This window comes from Notamacropus eugenii, chromosome 1 (genome assembly GCF_028372415.1).
Source record: "Notamacropus eugenii isolate mMacEug1 chromosome 1, mMacEug1.pri_v2, whole genome shotgun sequence".
NCBI classification, from domain to species: Eukaryota; Metazoa; Chordata; class Mammalia; order Diprotodontia; family Macropodidae; genus Notamacropus; species Notamacropus eugenii.
The window spans coordinates 421234368-421243686 of record NC_092872.1 but is presented as its reverse complement, the minus strand read 5'-3'; the positions used below and the strand labels follow the sequence as shown (position 1 = coordinate 421243686).

Here is a 9319-nt window from a genome sequence, read left to right as displayed (position 1 = left end):
ATAATGCCTTTCCTTTCATGTCATTTCCACTAATAAAATCATATCAACTTAAGATGTTGAGCTATCAGACAGTGCCAAGGACTTTGATGACAAGATCTTTCTTTTCTTGGTCTCTAGTCGTTGTGACTACAGCCCCTGCAGGAGCAGTTGCCAGGCTGCCTCACCATAGGGTTTCCTTCCCAGAAGGATGGCTGAGGGCCCTGGGTTGGAAACATTGGTATTCCAAAAACTCTTAAGTGGAGGATTCTGGGCTGTCTGTATCAGGATCCAAAGGTACATTGTGATCCAGGTGGCTGGTATATTTTAGAAAACTTTGTTGGGGGCAAGAAGATTAAATAAGGGATAACATAGCTGTTCAGGGTGGATGAGATGAAGATAAGGGGCATTGGCCAGAGGGTAGATCTCCTGAACTCTCTTTTTGTTTCTATTTTCTTTATCAAGAAGAATGACATTTGAATTGAGACATATAGAATAGAAATAGTTAATAGTTGAAACCCAAGATAAATGAAAAAATGGTAAAAGAGCACCTTAACTGCTCTCAATGAATTAATTTCATGAGTCCTGTACAAACTACATCCTAGAGTGCTGAAAGAATTGGTGGACATGACTGATGAGTTTCTCTTAGTGCCCCTTGAAAAACCACAGAGAATGGGAGAAATGCTGCAGGTCTGGAAGATATTCTATTAGATTTTCATGAGCCTTTAGTCCACAGATGGGACTGGTGAGTTAAACTATGATTCATGGTAAAATTCTAAGACAAAGCATTTCCAGGATAGTTTAAGACCATTTACAATAGAAGGGGCACTAGTGAACACTAAGAGTCAGCTTTAGAAAAGGCTAGAATACCCTCTTCCACTGAAGAGTCCCAGATCTGGCCTCACACAGACAGCTTTGAAACTTAGTAGATCCTAGCTTCTAAAGAGAATGGTCACACTTTTTCTAATGATCTCTGTCTCATTTATGTCCCCCACCCCAGAGTACAACTCTTGGAACAAAGACTTTAGCTTAGGATTGTCTCATGACTATGGGCCATCCAAAAGGGATTAATAGAATCTCTTCCATTGTTGTTGCTGAGTTGTATCCAACTCTTCATGGTCCCATTTGAGGCTTTCTTGGCAAAGATATTGGAGTGGTTTGCCATTTCCTTCTCCAGATCATTTTACACATGAGGAAACTGAAGTAAACAGGGTTAAATGACTTGCTCAGGGTCACACAGCTAGATGAGTTTCCTGACTTCAGACCTGGCACTTTATCCACTGTGCCACCTAGCTGCCCCAGCTTCTCTTCTAGAAAGGTATAAATTATATCAGCGGTAGGATAACTACTTATTTCTTCCACCACAAAAGAAACGCTTAAAATGCAAATGTCACATAATCTTGCACTGTCATATACTTAGAAACATGCCATCACAAAGGACTTACAGTAGCACATAAATTAATCTAGAAATGCATGCGGTATTCAGGTCCAAAGAGAAGAATCACTTCTATTAAGCTCTGTGCTGTTTGTACACCTCTGAAGTCCCAATCCTGACAAGTCATGAGTTGACTTGAATCTTTTCACCTGAAGTATCTTGGTGGTGGTCATATTTTCCCCAGAGAAAGTTTTTCAGAGGTCATCTCCTGGTACCAACTTAAAACTAGAGAATTCCTAAACTCCTCAGATAGCCAAAAAAAAAAACCCTCTCTCAGGATTATGATTTAGCTGAGAGAAAGAAACACAAAGCAGAAGAGGCTGTCAGAGACTTGGGGTCCAGTGTCAAGCTCACCTAGACACATGTCTTCAATATCATGTTCAAGTATTCATCTTAGGTAGTAGGGGTTTAGAAGAAGAAGAAATCTCATTCTCCACCACTTTGCTGGGAATCTGAAGGAGAGTCCCATACTCTTGACAGGTGAGTAGAGACTCTGAGAGGGTAGAGCCACTCCTTTTAAAATCTGCTAATGAGCTGTTCTTCTAGGATCAGTGGCCAACCCAATTTAACACCAGCGGGAGAAGAGACAGCATTTAGGGACCAAAGCCTGTAGTTGTTCAAATATTCTTTAGCAAGAGTCCTATCCACCAGAAGGAGCCAGGGTACATACTCAACTCCAGGGACATGTCTTAGTCCAGGAGATGGGGGTGGGAGGCAGGGAAGGAGGATCCCCTTGGAGACCTCCATTATTGATGAGAAAACTAAGACTCAGAGGAGTTATTTACACATAATGAAACAGATATAAATAGCAGAGTTTGGACTTGGACATCATGGTATAAAGGGGGAAAATTTGGACCCGGATTTATAACTTGGCTCTGCTACTGACTACCTAGGTCAAATGGGCATGGTCATGGGCAACTCTTCCCTTCTCTGGTCTCAGTTCATCTTCCATAAAATGAGATGGATGGGCTAGAACCTCCCTAAAGACTCTAAATTCTAAAATGTGGGGTCCAATGCTCTTTCTAATGAGTTACACTATCTGTCCCAAAGATTAACTTAGTTTTAGCTGGAAAAGTGCATATAACCATGTCATACAGAAAGGAGGAAAGAAAATCACTTTTTATTTCTTTCTTTTATTTCTTTCTCAGTCTCTTCATGAAAGATATGACAGTTTCTTGCAATTTTCCAAGGCTCTGACACTCGATAGAGCAGCAGTGGACAAGATAATGAGAAATACAATTGTAGCTGTTAGGATTAAAGAGGTGATCTCCGTGAAACTTATAGAAATTATCGCTGTTATCTGCGGTTTGTCAGTTTAAATGCATTAACTTAATGTTGGGGAAACAGAAATGGTCTTTGAACCCAATGAATAATGGAAGTGCTGCTTCTCCGGTTATTTTTATAACCTTATTATTACATCACAGGTTCAAGTATGTGCCCACATCCTTTGAATATGTGCAGAAAACAACTCTTTTGCTTAGTAATAACACCCTCCTCTTTCATCCCCTTCATCTTCTCACATTTATACAACTCTATAAACCTAAATTTCTGCTCCACTATTATTTTTCACTACCAATTAGTCCAGTGAGATATTGGGACTAGATAACCCCCAGTTCACAGATGAGACCACTGAAGACAGAGAAGAAGAGCAATTTGCCCAAGATCACATACAGGATCTGGGGTAGAGTCTGAGTGGAAGTTCAGTCCCTGATTGACTTGATAGTGTGTTAGAGTTGAGGGGGTCTTGGAGACCAACTGGTCCGATTCCATCATTTTACCAAAAGGGAAACTGAGACAAGAATGGAGAAAGGGACTTGTCCAAGCTTATATATTCAGTTAGTTTCAAAACTGGGACTAGAAACCAGCTAGGATTTCTTCCTCCCAGTCCAATGCTCTGTTCAGATTTCATTATGCAATCCCATGAATACCCTTACCCACCAAGGAGGATCTATAGAGAGCCAGTCATGCTCCTGGTGTGAATAGGTTCTTAGGCACTGACTCCCCAAACCTAAGAGCTTTCAATAACCCTGCTTCTATCAGCACAGTTAGTGGGATTTTATGGAGTAAATTAATCCCAGGGTATTTATTAAGCATCAACCAAGAATCTGTCAAATGGAAGAGATAGACAAGGAAGCAAAACATGGCTCCAAGCATCTCTCCAGGTTCTGACAACAGCCAGCCTCTACTTGTTGTTATTTATGTGGTATCATGAATGTAAAGAAGACTTTGTGCCAATTAAGGCACACATCAAACAGATGTTCATGGGCAAGTGCAGAATAAAGGCATAAGGCAGAGATAAAGCTAAATGAATAAGTAGCTAGGTTTGTGGGCAAATTGGAGATGGGTGAGAAAAGCTGTCTAGCAAATTAAGCTAACATAAAGAGAAGCAAGAGGCAATGTGGCATTGACATAAAGAGTTGAGGTAGGTATCTAAAGGGGATAAGCCCAGGCCAGCCAGATGCATACTGACTGTGTGACCTTGGACAACTCATTTAGTCTCTCAATGCCCCAACCAACTATCCAATTCTACAAGTTACAGAGACTGTGATGGTCTGCACTAGCAGAGGGAGTTTCCTTACTGGCAATGAGGAAGGAAACCACAGGTCTGGACACACGCACCTAGTGAAATGTAATGAGCTAGGACTGGAAGAAGGGGGGACACTGCCTGATTGAGATACTGAGAGAAATGGTTGTTTTCTATTCTATTAACAACCCATTATTAATTAGGATCCAGGTCTTTTATTTAGGGGCCAACCCCTGTAGTTCAGTCAGCCAATTTGTGAAGGACATGGTTTATAGATGGAATTGTCCTAATCCTCAGGGAATATGCTCCTTGATCTTGGGCAGGACCCCACACAACCCCCACCACCTCCACCCAATAGACCTTACTTCTATTTAGAGTATAAACAGAATTCAGTCTAGGTGAATTCTTACCCTTAGGGAATAAGCCCAAATCCTTATTCCCCTCCATTTGAGTTTAGGGTGACCTAGCTCACAAAGGAGAAGATTAATCTGGGTGGAGATGGATTGATTCCTCTTTCTAAATTGCTGGAGGCAGCTGAATCTCATCATCATGTTCTCAGTAGAAGGAGCTGAAGACTTTTAGCCCACCTCCTCATTTAAATGTCCACCAGTCAAGGTTGATTTCTTCTTTCATTAGCGTCTTCTTTCAAAAAAATACTTAAGACATTCAGTGTCTCCATTAGATGTCTTTGGTTTACTAAGAAAAATCATTGGCCATCAATTTATTACTAGTTAGACTAATTGATAAATTGATTATTAATTGCCTAGAAACTCCGTCTCTTGGGTTTTTCATTCATCACAACACCAAGCTGATATTGCACTAAAACAGTTTTCATTGATATGTTCATTTAGTCAGGGATTTACTCATCAAAGATTTGTTATTCACTAAGTGCTTTACCTTGGGACAGGTACAGAAAGAACAGGCCTTGCATTTAGAAATGCTCAAAGAGCCGGTGAAACATGTCCTCTTTTTGGTCCAGACCTGTAATGTCATCTGTGTAGGGAGCTGCTTGTCAGAGGCTCCCTCCATCAATGCAGACCTACAGCTTAGAGTCAGTCTCTTGGAGCACAAAGCATTTAAGTGACCAGGATTGTACAGCCAGCGTACGTCAGAAGCAAGACTTGAACTCAGAGATTCCTGTCTGAGGCCAGCACTCTCTCCATTAAGTGGTCCAGATGTAAGAGACGTGAGATGTGAACACAGAGAAACATAATGCAAATGAAAATATATTTAGTGAATAATGAGTATACAAAGCTGTAAGCTCAGATGATGATAGGTCTATACCAGTACTGAATACAAGGAAGGCTTATGGGTAGAAATGCTATTGGACCTGACCAATTTTCCTGCTCTATGTCTTCAAAGGAATAGCCTGAGGCAGTGAGGGATGTCTTTCTAATGCTATCGCTCAAGAGCCCCCACTGATTTGCTTCCCCATTATCAGTTGATATCAGTTTGCCAACTAGACCAGAGGAAGGTTTTCTTCAAAAGGCAGGAAGATCTGGGTCTTTCCATTGAAGTCCTAGCAGGATCCCAGGAGGAGTAATAGATGATATCAACTAAAGCATTGGGGGCTGAAGATAAATTAGGCATGCTGAGAAAAGGAGGCTTCAGGATCTTATAAGAAGTAGGAAAGAAATCTTGCTGTTCTATCTAAGCCCCATAGGGTGAGTCTAAAACTCTTTGGTTGATCCTAACATTCTGACTCTGTATTCATCCAATAACTTTCACACTTTCCAAAGTAAAAACTATTTGCATCTAGTTCAATGCCTTTGATTGATTCAAAAAAAAAAAAAACTTTTCACCAAACAGGTATTCAGGCATATAACATCATTGGGTACTTTAAGTGGGATGGGGTAATTACTTGATCCGATTCAATTGACTCCCTCTCTTACACTTGTAATTTGTATATAATAAATATTTGCTAGATTGAATGAAATGGAATGGAATTGCCCAGTGACTTATAGATAATAAGCAGGTGAGCCTGAACTCAACCCAAATCCTGAGCATCCAAATCCAAGTAAATTCAAGCCTGGAATCTGACTCAGGGCGAAGATGTGATCCTGGGCAAGTCACTTCACTTTCTAGTGTCCCAGGCAAGTCTTTAACATTATACATTGTAATTCACTTGCTAATCTGCATTGGTAGAGGAAATTTCCATAACAGCGGTTCCCTGATATAGGAGTCAAAAATGACAGACCTAAGCTTACCCTAGGGATACTCTGCCTGGCTCTTGTTAGCTGGGTAAGATGGTTATCACTAAAGACTTATCACTAAAGACTGTTACCATCTCGGTAACTTGTAGAACTGGAAGTTGCCTGGGGCATCGAGAGACTAAGTGAGTTATCCAAGGTCACATAACCAGCGATTAGTCTTTAGTGATATTAAGGCAGGTTTTGACCAACATGCCCTAATAGGATGAAGGCCTATAAAGGCAGAAACCACACACCCAGGGAGGAACTACTCCATTAGAGAACACATTGCACCTGGAAAAAAAGACCCAGCAAGCCTAGGGGAGCAACACACCCAGGAGAGATACCACCCTTATTGAGGAGTAGGCCTCCTGAGGGCTACATGAAAATGCTACCAGAAGATATTATCCTTTAGTGGGGATGATGTGAGTTGCCTTTCATGATCCTGGTATGTGAGACTTTAGGGTTAATGGAATATGAGATCTTCCCCATCCATTAATAGGCCTCACATGGAGGCCTGACCTAGAGCCAATCAGGCCATGGGGATTTCCATGTCTTTCCAATTAAGTAGATTTCCAAGGGTCCTGGCACTAAGCCAATCAAGTTCCTTGTTTGGGAACCCTATATATTGTATTGCTTGGAGGGAGAGGCACAGACAGAGAGAGGCTGAGGAAGGAACTTACTTAGGAAACTTGCTTTCAGGGGAGCTTGATGGAAAGAACTCGAGATGTCAGGCGATCCCTGGATTGGTAATGAGTACTTTGCTAAATCTTGCCTTTTGGTATCCCCATAGTGATGTTTCAAATAGATATTTTGGTTTGGTCTTGGATGAAGAGAATTTATTTTATTTTGTGAACCACCCCTGGAAATATATATGTATATTCATAGCAGTTGCTATGGATGTCACATTGGTATTACAGGGACCCTCAAGCTCCTTCATGCATGATCCTTAATCATGATCACTCTCCGCACTGATGCTGTAAATGTATCTAGGAGAATATGCCCTGTGTTTGTTGGAGAATGTTTTATTGCAAATCTGCTTACTACGTTATATCATAAAATGCCTTTGCTTTGAGCTAATTATGTCCTCTAGATGACTGCAAAAAGTAGACATACCAGTGGAGGCTTGAAAGTTATCATTTTGAGAGGATGTAGAGAGTTGCTTGTGTTAGAGACCCCACATAGAAAAGGGAGTGCTATAGGTGTTATATGTACTCTGTTTCAAAACACTTTCCCATTCATCAACTCATTTGATCTTTACATCAGTGCTATGCAGTAGAAAAGGAAAGGGAATGTTATCTTTTTGTAAAGCAACATCTTATAGTATGACTTGAAGAACTAGGATTTGAGTACAAATCTCCTGATTCCTGATACCATCCTTAGTCTGTCACACCATCCAGTCTCTCACCTCATTCTCACTTTGGTCCCTGGCAACCTGCCACTAAGGACCAGTTCAATTGTCCAGCAAATGTATAGTGCCAGACACTGGAGAGACTTGTGGATAAAAGGATCACTGGAGTTAGAAATGAAAAACTCATGATTATCTGACCCAATTCCCTCATTTTACAGGAGAGAAAACTGAGACCCAAAGAGGTAAGTGCCTTGTCCGATATCACAGAAGTAATAAGTGGTAGAGACGAGAACTCAAGATCTCTGAATCCAAATCTGGAACTGTAATTTTACTACCTGACCTTGATTTTGATAGATGATTGAGCACCGGAGCTAGAATGACCCTTAGGAATTATCTAGTTCAACCCTCTCATCTGATAGAAGAGGAAACTAGGGTACAGAAAGATGAAGGGATTAGAACAAAAGCACTGAGAAAATTTAGGCTCCACTCCCATTATCATCGTCTCAGTTCAAGTTCTCAAGCTACCACCCCTGGATCAAAACAAAAACTTCATATATTTTGGTTATACTAGTGTCTCTGCTTCCAGTTTTCCCCATTTCTAATCCTTCCAAAATAGATTTCCAGACTCATTTTCCTAAAATATTGCTTTCTAAAATATTATTCCCTCTCAGAAACCTTCAGCAGCTCCCCATTAACTACATAATATGTTTAGTGTGTGTTAAGTAATTTTTCAGTCATGTCTGACTCTTCGTCAGGGTTTTGGGGTTTTTTGGCAAAGGTACTGGAGTGGTTTGCCATTTCCTTCTCCAGATCATTTTACAGATGAGGAAACAGAGGCAAACAGGTGAAGTGACTTGCCCAGGGTTACACAGCTAGTGAGTATCTGAGGTCAGATTTGAACTCTCAGGCCTGGCACTCTATCCACTATGCAATTTAGCTGCCCCTAACTACATAATCATATGTAAAAATGTGCTAACAATGACCAAAAGCTCATATGAAATTCATTCTCATTTAGAGCAAACTCTAGGGTAGCCGTCTAGATCCTATTTCATGATCAGGAAAGAGCTTCTGAGTTGGAAAGGTCCTCAGACAGCATATAGTTCAACTCCATCTGAATAGGAATCCTCTCCACCATCCCTGAGCCTCTGCTTGAATACCTCCAATCATAGGGAGCTCTTGGCTCTAATTCTTATAAATTTCATATATTGATTTGAAATGTGCCTTCCCTGAAATGTACCCATAATGCCACTACCAATTCTACCCTCCAGGCCCAGCAATGATGATGACAACCAGGAGGAGATGATGATGATGAAGAAGATGACGACGACAACAACGAAGATGATGATGATGATGATGATGATGATGATGATGATGATGATGATGATGATGATGATGATGATGGTGGTGGTGGTGGTGGTGGTGGTGGTTTCAAAAGAGGAACTGCTGTGTTAAAAAAAAACACAGAATGCTCCAAATCACTAATAATAAAAGAAATGCAAATCAAAACAACACTGAGGTTTCACTTTACACTGTACAAATTGTCAAAGATGACAAATGATGGCATTTGTAAATGTTGAAAAGGTTAGGAAGAAAGGAACAGTGGTACATTATTGGTGAAGCTGTGAATTGGTGCAACCACTTTGAAAGGAAATTTGAAATTATGCAGATAAAGTGATGAAAATGCCTGTTTCTTTTGACCCAAAGATTACATACCCCAAAAAGGCCATTGCTAAGAAGTTCTCATATGTTTATAATAACAAAATATTGAACAAAATTATGCCCATCCTTCAGGAAATGACTAAACAAATTGTTTAATATTAATATAATGGGATTGCCATATATAA

General features: G+C 40.5%; 1 long non-coding RNA gene across 1 annotated transcript; it reads left to right on the top strand.

The window, feature by feature from the left end:
• The first annotated feature begins 6747 nt into the window (after nucleotides 1–6747).
• On the top strand, nucleotides 6748–8981 carry LOC140526382 (uncharacterized). The gene is made up of 2 exons (XR_011974348.1): nucleotides 6748–6873; nucleotides 8744–8981. It is a non-coding gene; the product is annotated as an uncharacterized lncRNA (long non-coding RNA).
• The last annotated feature ends 338 nt before the right edge of the window (nucleotides 8982–9319 follow it).